Source organism: Mustela putorius, unplaced genomic scaffold (assembly GCF_011764305.1).
Source record: "Mustela putorius furo isolate JIRA1106 unplaced genomic scaffold, ASM1176430v1.1 tig00000275_pilon_pilon_pilon, whole genome shotgun sequence".
Classification (NCBI taxonomy): Eukaryota; Metazoa; Chordata; class Mammalia; order Carnivora; family Mustelidae; genus Mustela; species Mustela putorius.
Window position 1 is genome coordinate 25,931,044 of NW_025421341.1, and position 22,736 is coordinate 25,953,779.

General features: G+C 39.8%; 1 long non-coding RNA gene and 1 other non-coding gene across 2 annotated transcripts; both read left to right on the plus strand.

Annotated features, from left to right (window-relative positions):
- On the plus strand, nucleotides 1-19,183 carry LOC101694069. The gene is made up of 3 exons (XR_200231.2): nucleotides 1-141; nucleotides 10,775-10,869; nucleotides 18,695-19,183. It is a non-coding gene; the product is annotated as an uncharacterized LOC101694069 (long non-coding RNA).
- Nucleotides 6,900-7,002, plus strand: LOC123391714. Its single transcript, XR_006606408.1, has one exon. It is a non-coding gene; the product is annotated as a U6 spliceosomal RNA (small nuclear RNA).
- Nucleotides 19,184-22,736: the final 3,553 nt, after the last annotated feature.

Sequence of the window (22,736 nt, forward strand, 5' to 3'; positions counted from 1 at the left end):
CCCAATGTGGAGCCCAACCTGGGGCTCAACGCACAACCCTGAGGTCAAGACTTAAAATCAAGAGTTGGATGCTTAACTGACTGAGCAACCCACGTGCCTGGGAGCATTCTTCATATGCTTTGGATATAAATCCCTTCTCAGGTAAATGATTTGAAGATATTTTCTACCATTTTATAGGTTGCCTTTTCATTCTATTAGTATGTCCTTTGATGCACAAGTTTCTCAGTTTGATGTCGTCTCATTTGTCTATTTTGCTTTTGTTGTTTGTGCTTTTGGTGTGATAAGCAAGAAATCCTTGTGACATCCAATGTCATGAAGATTTCTTCCTTTATTTTCTTCTAGGAGTTTTATAGTTTTAGGTCTTATGTTTAGGGATTTAATCCATTTTTATTTAATTGTTGTATAGGGTCCAACTTTATTCTTTTGTATGGGCACATCCAGTTTTCTAACACCATTTGTTGAAGAAACTGTCTTCCCCCTCGGTTGATCTTGCCGCCCTTGTTAAAGGTCATTTGGCCGTATCTGTGAGGATTCATGTCTGATCTCTATGTTCTTTTTTTTTTTTTTAAAGATTTAATTTACTTTATTAGAGAGAGAGAGCACGAGCAGTGGGGAGGGGCAGAGGAAGAGGGAAAGGCAGACTCCCTGCTAAACCTATGTGGGGCTCGATCCCAGGACCCTGAGATCATGACCCGAGCTGAAGGCAGACACTTAACCTTCTGAACCACCAAGGTACCCCTCTGAGCTCTCTATTCTATTGCATTGGTCTACTCATGTGTCTTAATGCCAGTACCATGCTGCTTTGATTACTGTGGCTCTGTAATTTTTAAATTTTTTATTTAAGTAAGATGAATAAACTCCAGTATGGAACCCAACACAGAGCTTGAACTCATGACCATGAGATCAAGAACTAATCTGAGATCAAGAGTTCCCCAGGCATGCCTATGATTTTTTTTTTTTTAATCAGAAATTGTGGGTCCTCCAGTTTTCTTCTTCTTTTTCAAAATTGTTTTGGCTATTCAGGGCTCCTTAAGATTCCATCTTTTAGGATGAATGATGAATTTTCCTATGTATTCAAAAAAATGCCACTGGGAATTTTGATAGAGATTGCCCAGACAGTCACTGTTCTGTAATAAATGCAGTGAAAAAACTAAAAAAAAATCATGAAAGCTACCAAGGCAGTAGACAGAAGCTAGAAGCATGTACAATTTTCTCAACCTCATGTAAAATAAAACTGAAGCATGTATAATTTTCTCAACCTCTTTGTAAAATAAAACTATCACAGCAGAAAATTATACCAGTAAATGTATTTGTCTTAGTTTGTCTCTTTTTCAGATCTCTACAGATTAAATGGCCCTTAGGAGAAAGGAAAGAGAGAATCAGTTGTTTCCTTTGAGCAGTAATCTTTTTTTCTTTCTTAAGATTTTATTTATTTATTTGAGAGAGAGAGTGCGCGCACGCAAGTGAGCGGGGAGGGGGGGGGTGGGCAGAAGAAGAGGAAGAAAGAAATCTCAAGCAGACTCTCTGCTGAGTAGAGCCTGACATGCAGGGCTCGATCTCACGACCCTGAGATCACAACCTGAGCCGAAACCAAAAGTTGGGCACTTAACCAACTGTGCCACCTAGGCACCCCAAGAGCATAGTAATTTTAGTAATAACAATAATAATAGTGATCGCCATGGTATCATATAATTTGTTTAGCTTTTATGTTGTATAAAGCATTTATAGTCCATTATGTCATTTTATTTTAGTCCAAAGCAGCATGTCCCAAAGTTATGGTCCCTGTAATACTGGTTCTTCAAAAAAACATTTTATGATCAAGTAATTTGGGAAGCATTGCAAACTGCATTCTTTTGTAATCTGCACTTAGAGATTCATTGTTAAAAACTCTGAGAAATCCTGCTGCAGATATATAAAGAAATCAGTTCAGTTTTGTATAAACCAGTGTTTACTAAACTGTTAGGGCTACAGTTTTTTTGTTGTTGTTGTTTTAATAAACTTTGTTACTGTCCCATGAACCTAAGGTATGTCTAAAGGCACTTAGAGCAGAGAATTTAAATGAACAGTGTTTATTTATTTTATTTATTTTTTAAAAAAGATTTTATTTATTTATTTGAGAGTGAGAGTGAGAGAGAGCACAAGCAGTGGGGCGGGCAACACGAGAGGGAGAAGCAGGCTCCCCGCTGAGCAGGAAGCCCAATATGGGTCTCTATCCCAGACCCTGGGATCATGACCTGCGCTGAAGGCAGGTGTTTAACCAACTGAGCCCCCCAGGTGCCCATAGATGAACAGTTTTTAAATGCTGCATTGTAAATACTGAGTTTCTTCAGAGTGGTGCTGGAAACGAGATGCATAGGACACAGGGGCACGTCAGCCAGCACAGGATGGATTTCTCCCTTCGTGCCTATAAGGAGCTAAACCTGGGGTGACAGTCAGCATGCATGGAAGCCTGGGCGTGTTTATAATAAAGAAACTGGACCATTTCCTCCATATGCTCTGTGCATGAAACCGTGTGCCATCCTATTTGCAGCAATGCCCTTGCTGAAAAAGAGAGAATGGATTCTGCAGTTATGTTGAGCCAGGCCAGACGAGATCTGTGAGATGAGACCTACTTAATCACCTCTTCACATGACAATGATTTGGAGTGTTTTCAATACAGCAAAATAAGAGCAAAACAAATTACCTTTCATTCAGCATGATTAATCATATTGGTTGTTTATGTATTTCTCTCCCTGGCCATGATATATTCTCCTTCCTAATTTCTTTTAAGGAATGGCTTCTTCTAAAACACTTAGAGTTCAGAAACCTTTAAATGATGTATTATTTATCTGTCTGGCCACACACATTCCTTCAGAGTCATTACTGACTCATTTCTACAGAGTCATTAAATCCATCAATGGCACATTTGCTGACTTAATAATCAGCAGATTTAGTTTTCAGGAGACTCAGGAAGCGGTAGAGGGCAGATACATGAGAAGATATCACACCCACTGCTGACACACAGGGGCGAGGTGGTCACTTCCAACCAAGGGAGCATCTGTGGACCTGCAGCTCAGACAGTTTTGGAGACCCTTCATATTATTTATTTATTTATTTAACAAATTTTTTAAAGAAGATTTTATTTATTTATTTGACAGAGATCACAAGTAGGCAGAAAGGCAGGGAGAGAGAGAGGAGGAAGGAGGCTCCCTGCAGAGCAGAGAGCCAGATGCAGGGCTAGATCCCAGGACCCTGAGATCATGACCCGAGCCGAAGGCAGAGGCTTTAACCCGCTGAGCCACTGAGGCACCCCTTGGAGACCCTCCCTCTCTCTCTCTCCATATATATATATATATATATTTTTTTTTTTTTAAATTGATTTATTTGAGAGAAAGAGAACACAAGAAGGGGGCAGGGTCAGAGGGAGAAGCAGACTCCCCACCAAGCAGGGAGCCTGATGTGGGACTAGATCCTGGGACTCCAGGATCATGACCTGAGCCGAAGGGTCCCCAACAGGCGCTCGTTGGAGACCCTTTTTAAGTAATTCACACTCTCAGACATGACATTGAATATTCTCTCAGAATCATCATGTAAATGACCACCCTAACAGCAAAACACTTAGACCTGATAAACTCTGGGAAGATCTCCAAATTTAGGAAAAAACATATTTACTACTTAGCTATTTGATAGATGACTCAATAAAATCCTCATCTGCATATGCTTGATGGCCCATTCTTGCAACGGTGATTTTGTCCAGCTTTCTACAGAGAGAATAGAGAGAGAAATCAGAATTTCTTGGATTGGATCAATCCAATAATGGATTGGTGGTGAGTCATCATGGCAGATGCAATGATGTTTTTGTTTTGCTTTGTTGCCCTGAGTGAAATGATTTTTTTCTTTTCTCTTCTTTTCTTTTTTTTTGTGATTGATAGTGTGGAAAGATTTCTGTTGGCTTCACCTCTTATTCTTGGTACATTTTTTAGGAATGTTATCAATTTTAGGAAACCTTCTCTCAAGCTATAGGATTTCAAGGCATTTCAGAGGTTTGTTGTTGGAGAAGCGAATCTTACATACTTTCTGAATGGTTAACACTCATGGACCAGCTTGTCTTCAGGGGTCCCTCATTTTGGGGCATATTATGATGGTCACATCAGACCCTCTACCTTCGTTTATCAAGGTGGGCTCTGTTGGGAGACTGGGTGTTAGAACTATTACTAACAATTCTTCCTGTAGGGAGGCAGCTATAATTAACTAAACTATACACAGAAGAGTCTGTGAAACACATAAATATCCCACTCAGCCAAAACTAGATGTAACCCCATCAGCTTCCTTAGTCATGATCCAAAATGCCCATGGCTCCTCCTGTAGAACCCAACACAAGGAGAACTATGACTGAGGAGAAGCTGTAGTGGGAAAGAAACTGGCCCCAGCCATGTGTGGTTACACACATAAATTTTTTTAAAACCTATAAATTTTACAAGAACATATGGCCATCTACAAAAACATACAGGTGCTTCCCATGAGGAGCCTTCAAGTTTAATGAAACTTCAAGTTTATTAGCTGCATGGTAAATCCATTTCTTCATTTTTGTCCACTCCCAATTTTCTTCCACCAAGCTGCTGCTGTTTCCTTAGGAATGATGCCTGTTTGCTTGTTGAACTTAAGGACCAGATCTGTAGAAAATATGACACAAACGTGTAGGAGACGTGTACATGGCTGTATTTTAGCTGGCCAGTTTATTACATTTAACAGAATAATTACTTGGCATTATGGGATCAGTAGCTCTTTTTTTTTTTTTTTAAAGATTTTATTTATTTGACAGACAGAGATCACAAGTAGGCAGAGAGAGAGGAAGGGAAGCAGGCACCCTGCCAAGCAGAGAGTCCAGTGTGAGACTTGATCCCAGAACCCTAGGGTCATGGCCTGAGCTGAAGGCAGAGGCTTTAACCCACTGAGCCACCCAGGTGCCCCGGGGGTATCAGTAGCTTTTAAATTTGGGGTTAAAATCATCTCTGTAGCATTTTAAAAATACACATACACAATATACCCAGAAATTCTGATTCTGTAAAATCAGAATTCTACAGAATTCTACCCAGGGTGAGGCCCAGGAGTCTCCAGTTTTCAAGTTTCCCAGCTGATTCTGATGAGCTGCCAAGTTTGAGAACCACCAATGTAGATGCAATATTTGGGTGAATGCCTCTGCCTGCCACAGCTCCAGGGGAATAAAGGATGAACTTACAAAGAGGCTTTTGATCTGGTGCCAGCAAGAGCGGTGAGTTCGCCGTCAAATCGGCTATACCAACACTCAGTGAGGAGATTGTCATAGGTTTTGTATTAGTTCAGACTCTTTGGGGTGCAAATAGAAAATCCCATTTCAAACTAGTTTAGGCATAGTTAGGAACTTATCGGCTCCTGTGGCTGAAATGCCCATTTCAAGTGTGGTTGAACTGAAGTTTCACATAGCCTTCCATGGAGCACTGTCCACAGAGAGATAGCATCCCTTACAATAATGAGTCTTGCAAGAGCGTTTTATTGCCCTGGATGGATCAAGTGTCCATTTCTGACCCAATGGCTGCATCCAGAACATCTGTCTGGCTAGACCTGAGACAGAGGACCACCTCGGGCCATCTGGGCTGGTCAGCTTCACTGACCCATGGGCCTGTGAAAGGGGGTAGTTGTTCCCCTAAGCAGGATTGCAGGCAGAAACAACTGATGAACGGGTGGTTGGCTCAGTGAACTCTAGAGCCGCTTCTCACTGAGGGCAGTCTTGCTTTGTCTTTGTTCAGGTCTCAGACTTGCCCAGCCCCAGTGCCATGCATGTCTGAGGCCTGGCTCCTGACAGCTGGGGGCATGGGGCCATGGGGAGGGGTGCTCCAGAACCCATCTGGCGATCTGCAGCTTTCTGCCTCCTGTTCGGGTGAGGTGGGTTGCATGCAGTTTTGCAACAGTCCAAGATGAGGTGGTGGATCCGAGGAGACTAAGCCAAGAAAATTCTGCCATCATATGCAGAGTCAAGATCCAAAGCCCAAGGAGGCAAAGTCAACAGAAGCCCATAAGAGGATGTTTCCGAAGTACATGGTGGTGTACATGCGAAAGTAATTTTTGAGCAAAAGCAAGGATGGCTAGAACAACTGGCAAGGCCATCTCCCGCAGCTGTTGGGGGGCCTGGAACAGCTAACCCCAAGATCTGTTTACCGAATGTGTTTTCTCCGTAACAAGATGGGTGCTTTTTTGCATTTGGCTATCACACTATCACCAGTCAGTGGGAAGACGGACCCGGAGATGGGCCACCTATATCCCGCTCAAGGAAGGTTCCCCGTTGAGCTGTGGAGAGGTCCATCACCACACAGCTCCCAGGTGATGTCTCCTTCAGGGCCTCCCTGGGCCGCAAACAGCAGCTGGGCCTAAAACCATGGCCGCCCTAGACAGCCTGCGTCTAGAGGTAATATGGAGACCCAGCTAGCTCCCCCCACTGAGGGACAATTTTCCTAGGCATTGCGTGCTCTATAGTTCCCCACCAGTCCAGGGGCTTTATGAAGCCTGCAGCTCCTTTTTCCCTCAGCCCAGTTCTTCCCACAAGCTTTCATCACTATTGATCCCCAGTAAACATCTCGAACCCCAACCTTCATTTCAGTATCTGCTTCTGGAAAACCCACCCTGTGATAAGTATCATGAGGTTACATTCTGATCGGCCTATTTGAAGTAAGAAGAAACCTTCAACTTGCAAACTACTTTTTAATTCATTACAAAACAAAAACAAAAACAGACGTAGGACTCCTTCTCTTCCTTTGAAAAAATAAGATATTGTGAGACCCGAAACTAATATAACACTGTGTCTTAATTATACAGGGATTTCTTTTTAATTTAAAAATAAGGATATCACATTGAAAAATTCTAAACTGTGTATTTGCACAATAATATTAAAAAATGTTCTAAAGTGCAGATTTCTGGAATGATACAGAGAAGATTAGCAAGGCCCTTGCGGCAGCTGACATGCAAATTCATGAAGCCTGCCCTATTTAATAAATAAATAAACAAAGTGCAGTTTCCCCCATCTCCATTCCCTTTATTGCCTCTCTTAGGAATCAGAGTGAAATATTTTCTTTGATTTTGCCAAACTTTGAGGACCATGTAAATTCACAGGAAGTTGTGCGGGGGAAAAAGATCTAGTTTAATTAAATATTTGGGTAGGGAGGAGCCATTGTCTTCATCATATGTTTTCAATCAAAAATTTTAAAAATTAAAACCAGGGGGCACCTGGGTGGCTCAGTCAGTTAAGCGTCTGCCTTTGGCTCATGTCCTGTAGGATCGAGCCCCATGTGGGGCTTCCGGCTCGGTGGAGAGTCTCCTTCTCCTTCTCCTTCTGCCATTTCCCCAGCTTGGGCTCTCTTGCTCTCTCTCTCTGTCAAGTAAATAAATAAGAATTTTTTTTTTAAATAAAAAGATGAAACTCAACATTGAAACTGTTTGGAAAATGGTATTATTTTTCATTCACAAAGGCATATCCGTATCTCAGAACATATCTACAGGGGCACCTGGGTGGCTCAATGGGTTAGAGCCTCTGCCTTCAGCTCAGGTCATGGTCCCGGGGGCCTGGGATCGAGCCCCACATCAGGCTCTCTGCTCAGCAGGGAGCCTGCCTCCCCCGCTCTCTCTACCTGCTTCTCTGCCTACTTGTGATCTCTGTCAAGTAAGTAAATAAAATCTTTAAAAAAAAAAAAAAAGCATATCTACATGATTTTGAACCTCAGTTTTATTTCATTACAGTTGTGGAGAATAGGTACTTAGTAGAGGCCTAGAGTTTTTAGAGTCCCTGTTAAATTATTTTCTGTAAATGTAGTAAAATACCATAATTTAGACTTTTAAAATGTATTTTTTTAATCCAAGCCGTAGAGCACGTAGCTAAAAAATTCAAGCAGCTCAGAACAACTTATAATGAAAAAAGACCCTACATCAGTGCTCCTCACTCCCAGCCTCTTTCTCCCAAAGCAGCCACCGTTAATCATTTATGCTGTAAGTTCTGTTAGCGGTTACCTAATGCATCTCTAAATTACCTTCTTACATCGCCACTTCTTGATCTGTCAACTTTGGATATTAAATATTGATTTTCTGCTATTGTGGGTGAGGATTTAAGTTCCTGCATTGTTCCAATTTGTATATTTGTATTTCTATTTTTAGCTTCTTTGTAATGGTAAATATGCTAAAAATTATGTCTTATTCCATTGGTTTTCAAAGGCTCTCATGATTGCTCTTTTTTTGATGAGAATATTAACACCCTTCCCCTTTCTTCCACATTTCTTCCCTCCCTGACCTCTGTTCACTGTTTTTTAACCTTTATGATATCAGTGTTGATAAATTTATGTTCTGTTGTAATCATAATTAACTTTGTCTATAGGTTGCTTCTATGTGTTGAAATAGAAAAAAAATAGTGTTTACTCTTAGGAGTCATGAGTGGTTTATCACAGAGCCCTGTCACGTGCTTCGAACATACCTCTTTGTGGTTTCATTGTCATGAAACTTGAACCTCCCAAAGGGAAATGTTCTAGGCATCAAGGTCGAATGTCTTCTTTCTTATATCCTGTTCAAAACCGCACTCCAGTTTGGTAGCTGTATATTTGAATTGTGATTTTTTTTTTTTAAGAATTTATTTGAGAGAGAGAGAGTACAAGCAGTGGGAGCAGCAGGTAGAGAGAGAGGCAAATACAGAATCCCTACTGAGTAGGGGGCCGGACACACCTTGATCCCAGGACCCTGAGATCATGACCTGAGCAGAAAGCAGACACTTAACCAACTGAACCATGCCGGCGCCCCTGAATTGTGAGTTTTAACTGACTTCTTTCCCTACTTTCTGATTGCTTTCTCTCTTATTCTTGTTGGTGAATGGAAAATAATGGGCCTTATTCACTATTATTTGCGTATCTTATTGATTCTGTTGATTGGATTTTTTCTTCTCCTTCTCCTCTCTCTTGGAGAGTGTCCCCTTGGAGTGGTCTGGTTTCACATTCTAACATGGACTGATGTTTTTTTTCAGAATAGCTCCTCAAGGGTCACCTTGACGTGTGCTTTCATTAAATGCCTGGTTAGTGACATGGTTTCTTAGATCTTCATCATCCTCTGTCTTGGTGTTCAGCTTCAGGTAAATTCTTCAGAAATAGTGCGATCTAAACTCTGTGAGTTCTTGCATCTCATAAAAGGAAAATGACCATTTCCCATTCTCACTTGATAGAGTTTGTATGGCACCCTTGATTCAAAACTATTTTTCCTCAGAAATTAGCTGCTGAGAAGGCAGCTATTTTTTCCTGTGGGTGACCAGTTGTTGCTTTCTGAAAAATTTAGAAAATTCTCTTATTCTTGGTGTCCCCAGATTTCACAGTGATATATCAGAGTCTGGGTCTTTAAAAATTAGGACATATTTAAGACATGAAGGGACATAAAAAATAATATAATGGAAATAAAACATCAGATATTCCCCTTTTCATTTAGTCTCCTTGGCTCGTGAAGCTCCCCCTTATTAGATTTTTTATTAGTGGAATGGATTGATCCTCTGTGTCTTTTTTCCTCCTATTATCTTTTTCTTTGAGGTTTTTATTGTTATTTCCTTGGGAGGGGAATCCTTTGACTCTATCTTCCAATTATTCCTTTGATTTTAAATTATTTTTAAAATTATTATTTTTTAATTATTTAAATTATTTAAATCATTACCAGATTTTCTTGTTTCAAAGAGCTGGTTCTTGTTTCCTTGTTTAGACTGAGATATAATTGATATATAATGCTATACTAGTTTACAGTGTACAACAGAATGAGTTGATATATGTATGTATTCTGGAATGAACACCCTGATAAGTTCAGTTAACATCTATTACTGCATACTTACAATTTTTTTCTTGTGATGATCTCTTTAAAGATTTACTCTCTTAGCAACTTGCAAATTACACAATACAATGTTGTAAACTATAGTCACCGTGCTTTAATTACATACCCCAGGCCTTGGCCTATGACCTGAAGTTTCGTTCTTGCTTTCTGAGGGTCCCCTTATGTAAGTACTTCCTATGAGTACTATGTCTTCTGTTTGTTTGAGATTTTATTTATTCAAAGGAGCGAGAGAGAGAATGTGCTGGGGGAGGGGCAGAGGGAGAGAGAAGCAGACTCCTCACTGAGCAGGGAGCCCCGTGTAGGAATCAATCCCAGGACCCCAAGATCAGGACCTGCGCTGAAGTCAGACACTTAACTGACTGTGCCACCCAGACATCCCTATCCCTATATTTTTAGCTCCTCTCTCATACGTGTCTGTCATACCTGAACCCAAAACCACCCTGAAGCTGTGTTGAGAATGGTTTCCTTCACCGCAGCTACTTCCCAGAATATTCTAAACTGCCACCTCCTCAGCTATTAAACTTCTCTCTGTTGCTGTCTTTCTTCCAGAAATTTGCTTAACTCTCTCATCTGCAAGGTCATCCTCTGAATAGCTCGCATTTATTCCTGTTTTTATTCCTGTACTATTATTTTAATGGGATTTCCACAGAGAAGAGAATCAAAAATTCGCGCTTAGCATGTAGCTGCCATGGTGAATCAAAAAAAAAAAAAAAAAAAAGTAAGGATTTTCCGTCCTGCCTTCATTTAAAAACTTATAGATGTGTAGAAAAGCTAGGACGTTTATGACGCATTTCACCCGGAAGACTGAATAAAGATAAACTTCCAGAGTGTTAGAATATAAAACAATTAAGTTCTCATTAGGAATGAGAACTCCTTGTGTAGAACCTGACAGAAAATGTCTCCTTGAATGCTCATTTTACAGATGGAGAAATTGAGGCTCAGTCCAGAAACCCTTCTCTCTACCTAAGACTGAATGTTCCAAGGGAGCAGGTTTAATTAACCCACAAGTCTTTTGCGGTAAGTAGGCTGTTGTCTTTTATTTTAGTTCTTTTCTTGAGAGGCTCTGCTGAACTCTGTCCTCAGCAAATGCACTACAATCATATTGGCATTTTGGTTTCAGAGAAAAAAAAATCATTAATTACAATGTACATTATTGAACACCCATTGTAATAGGATCCCACTCTGGGAAGGGCAGGATATGCAGACTGTATTAATCAATTATTGCTACAAATCCAAACCATACTGACAGTATTAGACATATGATTTTTTTTTAAGGAAGGAACGGCTTTACTTATACTAATCTCACATTTCCTTTCCTCAGTTTGAAGTTTTAAAAGACTGACATTTTCTGCAAGTTAATTAAATAAAATATTTAATACTATTTTTAAAACCCATTTCATGACAATGAATTGTACATACGCAGATGGAAAGAAACGAGAACTGTAGCTCTCCAGATGGAAACTCTTCAGAACAGATGCCATCATCTTGACATGTGCTCTGGAGGAAGAGAATTAATCAAAATAAGGAATAACAATGTAGTGCTTAATGGTTATGGCTGGTTCCTAATTTATAGGATAACTGACGTACGTGGGGGAGCCATAGCGCATTGAGGCAGACGCAAAGAACCACTGCTTCATGTAGTGCAATTTACAAGGGAGCCAGGAACAAGGGATATAGCTTGTCTTGTTATTTCAATTATTGTTTTAATTAATGGCTGGGAGTGAAATTGCCATCTCTAGAAACCTTGTGATAGGCACAGCAGCAAGGAGCCACAGAGCCCTCACAAAAGGCTCTGTTGTATACCCATCCTCCAGCTCTGATTTTCTCTCTTTAGCAGGTTGCTAGGAACACCTAACCTAGGGGAAATGTTATCAGCTAATATTATTTTCCTCCATATATCTTTTTCTACTGAGCCAATTAATCTTTAAGAAGATTTCTCTTTTTGTGCTTTGTGGGTCGAATATTGGTATTTTTGTCTGCGCTATTCAAAGAAAGAAAGGGAAGTTGTTGGCAAAATAGATTTGTGCTGCAGTTGATTGGAATGGAAAGATTTGAATGATGAATTCAGACAGATTCTGCCTGTGTTCTGCCAAAGATCTTTTTTAATAGGAGAAGGGGATCAAAAGGTTAAAAGGGAGGAAGGCAGGAAGGAAGAAAGGAAAGAAGGAAGGAAGGGAGAAACGCCAGTGACAATTTTGCAAAAACTTTTGCCCTGTATTCAAATCTCAAAGCCACATTTGCCTTTGATTTCTCTTTGAAATAGCTCTACAAAACTGAAGGTATATTTGAAGTTTAAACAAGGTTAATAAAAACCCTATAAGCCTAGGGAAGTTATTAGAGCCAGGTCCATGCCCAGGTAATATTGGCCAATGAAACTGTCTTTATGAGAGAGAAGAAAACTTTAGTGGAGTAAGATGCCATGATGATATGAGAGGCTGCACCTGAATATGACCCTAGAGTCAAGATCTGAGCAGGGCAAAAAAACAGAATGAAAGGAGAACTGAAATACGGCTTCCTAGAACCTTCCACCCGCCCCTGTGCTGCATCTAGAGCTCAACTCACTGAAGAAATGCAACATGGAATTCCAGATGAGGCAAAGCTGTATGAGGCAGCATTCGTACCCAGAGGACAAGGGAGAATTGAGGCCATTGTGTAGATAACAAAGACCCATATTTCTTTGTTGGAGATTCAGATGACTGGAAAGACAGTCTTCCAGCTGTGATGGGTGGAAGTGCTATATGGAGACAAGCAGATGCACTGAAGGACGGCTGCTGTGATCTCACGTAATACGGCCAGAGGCGTCCTAGTTTGCAGTAACATAGAACTGGATATGCAGTGACATGGCAGTTTATTGGCGACAACAGCAGAGTAGTATATACGTGAGAACACCAAAATATATAATAATCACCGTCCAAAGGAAAGTACCCATTAAACATTACATATTGGATTTGGCTTTTTAAATTATGTGAATTTATGTCCATTTTAAAGTAGTGGCTAATGATTTTTAAATGATAGGGCAATTAGAGATGGAATCTAGAAATGCTATTTTAAACTTTGCAAGTCAGGAGCAATTCCACAATTCACTGTGAATAAGGAATAACTTCAGCTCTGTCCCACTAATGCTGACCAATAACAGTGTGGGGCTGACATGCACATCCTCCAAAATGCAGAGTTCCGAATCAATTGCCAGTGTTTAAAACATCTCAAGCGCTGAAAAGAAACTTTAAAGATGACGAATGTCAGCTTTTCATTTTGCCAACTCTACTATATTTTCAAGGTAACTGCTGACTCTTTACAGCGCTTAACTGCTAAAAGTTTAGCAAAATGTCTGTATTAAGTAGATTTATATAACACAGGGCTTAAACGTCTTTTTTCACCTAGTAGAACAAAGTAGGTTTCACAGGGCAAGGGCTGAGCACAGGAGCTGCAGTCAGAGAGACCTTATGGGAATCCTTTCTCTGCTCTGACAGTGTAAAGATGATTTCTAAACCCTCTGAGCCCAAATTTTTTCATTCAGGGGCCCAATAATCATACCTGTTCTTTAGGTATTGTAAAGATTAAATGAAATCATTAATAAAGTACTTGACAAGTGCCTAACTTATAAGATACAAGATTTTGGGGATGCCTTAGTGGTTAAGTGTTTGCCTTTGGCTCAAGTCGTGATCCCAAGGTCCTGGGATCAAGTCCCACGTTGGGCTCCTTGCTCAGCGGGGAGCCTGCTTCTCCCTCTGCCTGCTCTGCCTGCTGCTCCCCCAGCTGTGTGCTCTCTCTGACAAATAAATAAAATATCTTTAAAAAGATACAAGTTTTGTTACATTTTAATGGAAATTACTCAACATGATGCTATTTGGTACATATGGTTTGGGAGGGTAAACACAACAGAAACCTCAAAATATTACATACAGAATTTCCTTCCTGATGAAATGCACGGCTTAACATGCTTGCCTAGAGTCCTCTTTGCAAATTTCTACCTGTGGATGTTTTGGGCAAATATGTGAGTTCAGCAGATTGTTTATAATGGTTCTAACTCAAAGGAGAGGAATGCTGATTTATTGATTGACTCATTCATGCCTGTATTCAGCCATGGATTCAGGGATCACATTCCCTCTGTCTAGAATCTGAATTAAGGGACCCAGGGGACATTTTAATCCATGGAAGGCTGAAAGGTCATTTCGAGCAAGGCTGAGACAGCTGAATCGGCCAAGCAGGAGATAAGAATGCAGAAGGAGGGAGGCGAGGGAGAGCGGGAGAACCCGAGACAACCTGAGTGAGACACAGGTGAGGCTCAGGCAAAGTCAGTGAACAAGGCTTCCCTGACAGGGGACAAGGCCTTGTTAGAACCGATTCTGTTTCCAGACTCATGCACACCGATGACCCTTCCATTCTGGGAGATTTCCCTGATGCCCTGAATTATTGCCACCTCCCTCCCCATCATCCGCACCCTCGTGTGAATGGGTTTCTGTGCCTTAAAACCCCGAGAGCCTGGTGCACAGTGGATGCTGAAAAAATGGTTTCCTTTTTACTTGATAACTTTCCTGGGTTTCCTGTTGACTCAGGGTGGAAACTCTTTCTTAGAAGCTAATGACAGTCAAAACATCATATAAATATCAGTGGCTCTTATTCTGGTGAGTAGAGGATCCTCACCAAAAAAAGGGACATGTAGGGCGAGTTACTGGTAAGGGACTGGGATCCTTGGCATCATTAGCTCACCCATTTCTTTAACGCTCCCAAGTTTGCTGGTTGGCAAATGGGCAAGATGAGGGCAGCGCCAACATTCAACTAGGTGCAGAAGGGAGGAGTCAGAAATGGGAATATTCTTTTTTTTTTTTAAGTTTTATTTATTTAAGTAATGTCTACACCCAACATGGGGCTTGAACTCATGACCCCGAGATCAAGAGTCCCATGCTCCTCTGACTGAGCCAGCCAGGTGCCCAGAAATAGGAATATTCTTTACTGATATATCATTATTCCTCTACCCAGCATGATCACTTAGAGACATGGTATCTGTCGACAGTTTGGAGGACAAAGGCTCTGGGATGCTAAGTGAGGGTCCAGTAAGATTGCATGAGACAAACGCCTGTTTCCCCCAACACTTTCCTGTATCGTGGCCGTTATTCGGTGTCATATAGCCTCTCTGTGATGATCTGTGGTGGTGGCGTGTGTCACGCTGGATTGACATAATAGCCCTTCTTTATTGACTATTAATATGATTTTTTCAAAAGTCTTGAACACTATTGACAGGAACTGCTTTAAGCTAAGGCACAGGAATGTCATACAAGGACCTGCAGGCATGGTGAAAGGGGGCTGAACTTCCACACTGCCCGTGAAGCATGGGATTTTAGAGTTGAAGCAAATTACGTCTGAGGTCTCAGCCTTGAGCTCTAGGAAGTAAATCTCTTATACAATTACAGGTTTAAATCAACTGTCTAAATATTAGCTATTGCCTTGTAATATTTAGCTCTTTATTTATCCCTCAATAATTATTATTTACAAAATAGCTGTTACCAATAATAAGGTGTAGAGTACTATATGTAATAATTATTATTATAAATAAAGTCATTATACATCTCGTATGGAGCTTATTTTTTTTTAAGATTTTATTTATTTATTTGACAGACAGAGACACAGGAGGAGAGGGAACACAAGCAGAGGGAGTGGGAGAGGGAGAAACAGGCTTCTGGCCAAGCAGAGAACTCGATACCAGGACCCTAGGATCATGACCTGAGCTAAAGGGAGACGCTTAGCAACTGAGTCACCCAGGCACCCCATCATATAGAACTTGCTAAGAGAAATCAAATATCTACTATCTGAATTTCATACTCTGTTCATTGTATTATATAACACTTTATTCCTATATAACTACTAGTACATAGTTGTATTAGTATTTTATTCTTGTAGTACTAGCAACTAGTAATAATTTACTACTAATAGTATTATTTAAGTATAAAATAAGCTAGATGTAATAGTACATAAAGACACATACATGAATACTTAAAAATAAAGTTTTCATACACTTATAAAAATAAAATGGTGTATAATAATAACAATAATTTCTGAATATTTGGAAAATATAGAAAATAGAAGAAGAGACAGAAAATCCCATATTACACAACTTCCAAAGACGATCACTTATTGACGTGTTAGTCTATTTCCTTTTGGTCTTTTTTCTAAACAAAAGTTATATTATTGTTGCTGTCATTTTCCTTGGTTGTGATCATAAGCATACAGAATTTTGTATTGTGCTTTTTATTTTTATTTTTATTTTTATTTTATTTTATTTTATTTATTTGACACAGAGAGATCACAAGTAGCCGGGGGGCGGGGAAGCAGGCTCCCCGCTGAGTAGAGAGCCCGACTTGGGGCTCAATCCCATGACCCAAGACCATGACCTGAACTGACAGCAGAGGCTTAACCCACTGAGCTACTCAGGCACCCCTGTATTGTACTTTTAATTTATTTTTATTTTATTTTAATTTTTTTTAAAGATTTTATTTATTTGACAGACACAGATCACAAGTAGGCAGAAAGGCAGGCAGAGAGAGAGGGAGAAGCAGGCTCCTCGCTGAGCAGAGAGCCTGATGTGGGGCTCGATCCCAGGACCCTGGGATCATGACCTGAGCTGAAGGCAGAGACTTTAACCCACTGAGCCACCCAGGCACCCCTGTATTATACTTTTTAAAGATCATATACTATCCCTCCCTAGTGTTTTCTAAATTTTCATGAGGTCCTTCTCAATGTAATTTTTCATCATAGCACAATTTTTCATTGTACATTAACTTGTCATTTGTAAGTAGAAATTTAAGTTCTTTCCAAATAATTTTAATGCTTAGTCTTTGAATATTTTAGAGTAAGTTTTTGTTAGAATGTGGGAGCATCCTTCTATTATCTACATTTTACTTGTTCAAATCTGCTTAGTTGTTTCAAAAGAGTCACTCACCAGGGCACCTGGGTGGCTCAGTGGGTTAGAGCCTCTGCCTTCAGCTCAGGTCATGATCCCGGGGTCCTGGGATCGAGACCCGCATCGGGTTCTCTGCTCAGCGGGGAGCCTGCTTCCTCCTCCCTCTCTCTCTGCCTACTTGTGATCTCTGTCTGTCAGATAATTAAAATCTTTAAAAAAAAAAAAAAGAGTCACTCACCACTAATTTTAATTCATAGGAAATTTAGATATTTATACTTAAGATGCAATGGAATTTACTAAAAAAAAAATGCTAAAGAGTCACTTCTCTGAGTCTTTCCAGTTTGTTTGAAGACAGTTGGCGAATTCTAGAGTCTCTGTGATCATATTCCCAGGGACTCAGTCACTAATGCTAATGGTATTTTGGTTTTGGGAAGCACTTGTCCTAGAACTGTCCAGGTAAAGTGATTCAGTGCTAATATTTGGAACACTTTCCCTATTGGTGTTTTGTTTAAACTGTATTAGATTATTTTAGAGGGGGATGGCTGGAGGGAGAAAGAAAAAGGGACTCTTAAGCAGACTCCACGCCCAGCACAGAACCGGTCACAGGGCTCAATCCCACAACCTTGAGATCATGACCTGAGCTGAAATCAAGTCAGATAGTTAACCAACACAGTCACCTAGGTGCCCCCATTAGATTTTTTTAAATAACAAAAGTGACATGATATAACAAGTCAAATAATACAGAAACATTTAAGAAATGTAACAATCTGCCCTCTACTCTTGCCCCCCAAGATAATTGTAACCTTTTGCTGTGCAACCTTCTGTGTCTCTATGCTCATGTTTATATATATATAAACATGATCACTTAGTGATCATGGGTTATACATATACACACACACATATATGCAAGGAGAGTTTGGGATTTTTTGTTAGTTACAAATAGCATTACATCACACACGTTATTGTACAATGTCTTTTTTCACTTAGTAATATATCATGGATATCTCCAAAGGAATAATGTACACCTAACACCCTTTCTACTAATTGCATAATACTACACGTTATAGGTATAGCAGTTTAATCAACTGTTCCTTACAATGTACATTCAGGGCATTTCGAGGTGGATTTTTTTACATTACAAATAATGCCATAATTAAGATTCTTTTTAATTTAATTTAATTTAATTTATTTATTTGAGAGGTAGAGAGCGACAATGAAAGAGAGAGAGCATGAGAGGAGAGAGGTCAGTGGGAGAGGCAGACTTCCTGCTGAGCAGGGAGCCCGATGTGAGACTCAAATCCAGGACTCCAGGATCATGACCTGAGCCGAAGGCAGTCGCTTAACCAACTGAGCCACCCAGGCGCCACCATAATTAAGATTCTTAAAATATATTCTTATATAATGCTTTTTATTTCTATGGGCTACATTATTCTAAGTGAAACCCTTTAGACATACGGATATTTCAATTTTCAGTAGCTATTTTCAGATTAATTTCACAAAAGATTGTAGCAGTGAGCATTCTCATCAGCTATGTATGAAATTGCCAGTTTCAACTCCACCCTAAATAACATCAGATTCTGTTGCTCTTAATAATTGATCATCTTAACTTGAAACACCGTCTTGCTTAACTTACATTTCTGTACTACTGATAGAGTTATGTATATTTTCAAGTGTTTGTTGGTGATTGCATTTTGTCTGCAATTACCCTGTTCATATCTTTGCCCATTCTTTTCGCTGGGTTATTTGTCTTTCTTATGAATTAATAGGAAGAATTTGTATATTAGGGGAAATGACACTTGCCCTGTCGCATACAATGCCAATTATTTTGCTCCAGTCTACCATTTACTTTTCAACTTACAGTATTTTCTCACATAATTAAAAAAATAAGTTTATTTTTTTAAATATTTTTTAAAAATCACTTTATTGTTTTCAACTTTATTTCAGGTGGAAAGTAAATTGTGCCGAAGTTATTTATTCAAAAAGTCATCTATTACTTTGAGTTGAAATGCCAACTTGGTTATGCCTCAAGCTACTACCTGTCTTTGGATTTGTTCCTGTTTTCTCTATTTTATTTCATTGATCTAGTAATATATGCTGTGATATAGCTTGGTAGTGTTCTCTACTGGAATAAGTAAATTAAAATAATTATGTTGTATTGTTTACTAGGAGCCAAGTGTTCTTCATTTCTTTCAGTATTGCCCCATAGACATTAAAACATAAAATGTTTTAGGCTAATGGACAGGATGTCATTTTATCAGAGTAGTTTTGTAATAAATTTTGATGTTTAGCAAAGCAAGATGATACCCATGCTCTGCATGTTCGCCTGTGCACTGGCCCATGCATGCGTACACACGTCTTCCTTTAACACCATTGGCTATTCTCAGATACTTAGCCTTCCATATACATGTTATGTTCATTTCGCCTGGTTTCAAAACATTGGTATTATGATTGCATTTGCATTAAAGTATTGTAACCATTGGGAAATGACTGGCCTTCTTAATATTAAGACTGCCCACACAGAATCAAGAAATATTTCCCTATTAGTTCATGTTTTGATAGTTTTCCAAATACAGGTCCCATGCCCCTCTTGTGTTGTGGGCTTTTGTTTATTTGGTTTGATTTGGCTAATACCAATGGAATATTTGTTTTCCATTTCTACTCCTAACTGGTTATTGCTATTACAGATAAAATTATTATTCTAGGTTTTTCATGTATTTATCTTGTACCTAATCACATTACCAATTTCTCTTATTACTTCCAAAAGAACATTATCAGCCTCTTGGCTTTTTTTTTAATCTTTTTTTTTTTAAGATTTTATTTATTTGAGATAGAAAGATAGTGAGCGAGGGAGAGCATAAGGAGTGAGGAGAGGGAGAAGCAGGCTCTCTGCTGAGCAGGGAGCCTGACATGGGGCTCGATCCCACAACCTTGGAATCATAACCTGAGCTAAAGACAGATGCCCAACTGACTGAGCCACCCAGACATCCCTAAATCTTTTTTTTTTTTTTTTTTTTTTTTTAAGATTTGACTTATTCATTTGAGAGAGCACACAAGCAGGAGGAGGGGTAGAGGGAAAGGGAAAAGCAGACTCCCCACTGAGCAGGTAGCCCGAAGTGGGGCTTGATCCCAGGACCCCAGGATCTGACCTGAGCCAAAGGCAGATGCTTAACTGACTGAGCCACCCAGGTGCCCCAAACGTAATATTTCTAAGTCACTTTTGCAAGGGGTTAAGTTTGGATTTTTTTTTAAATGATCAGCTTTTGGCTTTCCATATTATTTCTTTGTTAATTTCTTGGAGTACACTGTGCAAGAGATGATGGAGGAGACCCCCTTAATGGTGAGGTTTTAGGCCACTGGAAAGAGCTGGGTACTTGATGAATCCTGTTCCGGCTACTGACCAATGCCTGGAAATCCAGTTGGAGCTGCATCCTTTAGCAGAGTTCCTTGCTATCTCAGGTTTTAGTGTCACGTTGAGAAACCAAGGTAAGTAGTGGGGTGCATCACAGGAAAAAGCATGTTTCACACCATTTGCAACAAAGGAAATTTACTTTTTACTCTTGTGCAGAATATAAAAACACTCTTTATGCTTGAACTTCACTGTCATTTTTCTGGTGATTAAGGTCATTTTCTGAAAAGGGGGCAAAACTCTTACAAAGATTTCCAAATGTGAAGTTTTCTATACAGACCAATAAAAGATACGCTTTCATCTACTCAAAGTGAATTTAACAGCAAAGCTGTTGCTGTTGAGCTTGAATGAAAGGATGAAACTGTGGAGCGCTATGAGATAAAACACAAATGCCATCTTTGACGTTCAGTGGTTTCTGTCTTTTGATTTGGTCGGCAAGTGATGAAAAATTCTTGTTCACAAACATAGCTCACTAACGCAGTAATAGAATCAGAGCTCCCATCGCACGCTTTTTGAGACAAGGGCAGGCTTGAGTCAGATTTTTCCAGGACTCTTTTGGGTTAATCCATGTAGCATCAATTCCTTTGTGAGGTCATTTTTGGCATTGCCTGCATGCTTGATGTCAGCAAGTTAAGGGTCATGAACACACATTTAATTTCAAGATCACTGGAGTAGAAATAACCATCAAAAGGATTCTATAGGGTTCCAGGTGCCTAGAGATTTTTGCCTGCAGAAAAATTGAAAAAGAAAAATCACTCTCTATTTCAGCCTAAAGAAGTGTTTTTTCTAGCATTGAAAAGTCCATGTGATTGCCTCTTCCTGTCTTCTTTTCCAGAGGAGCAGTTGTGGGAAGAGAGGCTTAACAGCTTTCCTAATAGAATGTAAGACTTTGAATGGAAAGAATGACTTCATTGATTTGATCAAAAGTATCCACCAATAAGCCATGAGTAAAGTCATCCATGTTCACTTGTCTTAAGTAAATATTCCTTTACTTGAAACATATTCGTTTTCCTGAAGGTCATTCAGGGGCTGAAGACCCATCTTCCAGAAATCCAGCATATTTCTGTATATAAGAAAATTACATTATTTTCTGATGCCCTTCTTGTTTCAAACTAACTCCTCAAAAAGTGGTGACTTGAGGTTCTGAAGTGTAAGTCTTCCATGACAACGGGCCACCAGTCTTAATGCAGGAAAATTGGCAGTTTCTGCCAGTGTTTGCCTAGGTAGAAAGCCATGAAGCACATACATTTTTTTTCAAGGATTTATTTGTTTATATGACAGAGAGAGATCACAAGTAGGCAGGGAGGCAGGCAGAGAGAGAGGGGGAAGCAGGTTCCCTGCTTGAGCAGAGAGCTCAATGCAGGGCTCAATCCCAGGACCCTGAGATCATGACCTGAGCCACCCAGGAGCCCCAAAGCACATACATTTATTCCCCAAAGCTGGAGGTATAGATGTTCTACAAAGCATCACAGAGTTCCATCTCTATAAAGAATATTGAGATTGTTTTCCTAGTGGAAGTTTTACTTTGCAGATTTCATTCTGAAGTTATCAGTGGTCTCTGTATGTCAAAAAGGGGATTATAAAAGGTATTGTTTGAATTCTTTGATGGTGATAATGCAATACAAAGTGATCCCATGGCAGGTCATACTAAAGGCATAGCTGAAGATTTCTCCATTTCTTCTTTATTAGGTAGCATCTCTAGAAAGAAGAGCTTTCTTTCATTACCTGGAGATGAGCCTCCGTTCCTTCTGTAAGGTCAGAGTTACTGTCTCTTCCTGCCCTCCCAGAATAAAGCCTTGTGATCAGTAATCACCTCCAGTAGTGGCAAGTGAATTTCTTCTTTTATTCCCCCCTGTTCTTTTCCTTCTTTTTGTTTAAGTTTGAGTGTCATATGGACCAGGGATTTTATTTATTTGTTACAAACACTGTATAGTCATTATTCCTTCTGCTTCTCCAGTTGTCCTAAATTTAGCCAATGTGAGCTCCTTCATTCTGGCTTTGGAGCCCTTTTGAAACATCCCCATTCGACTTTGAGTGCTTTCATGCCTGAGGGCAAACAGATGTTCGCTTTACAGTATACTTTCCATGCACCAAACCTGAAACAGCTCCTTTCTCTAAGCAGCCCTGCTTCCCTTTAGTGGAAACTATTACTTACAAATCAAGGTCTGGGCTCTCTAGAAATCCACACTGTCAACGGGGGGAAATATTTTAGATGTCATAGCTTGGTAACTACAATCATTAGACTTTTTTACCCTTTTATGCACAACAGCCTCCCATGCTGGCAAATACCTTAAAATTGTTTTGAGTGAAATAATACTTTAATAGCACACTTAGTCATAATTTCTTTAAGACGAATTTTTAAGTCAAAGAAAAAGATCATTTTGGAGATGATTTAAAGAACCCTGCAAAGGTTCTTCAGAGCCCCTCCACCCCAAGAAGTGCCTGGACTTGAGGTTAGGAATTCTCTATAGGTTAGAACAAGTGTTCTTACCTGGCTGCCCGTTATAATCACCTGGGAAGATTTTTACAAGAAATTCTGATGCTGAGGTCCTGACTCAGAACATACTAAACCAGAATGTT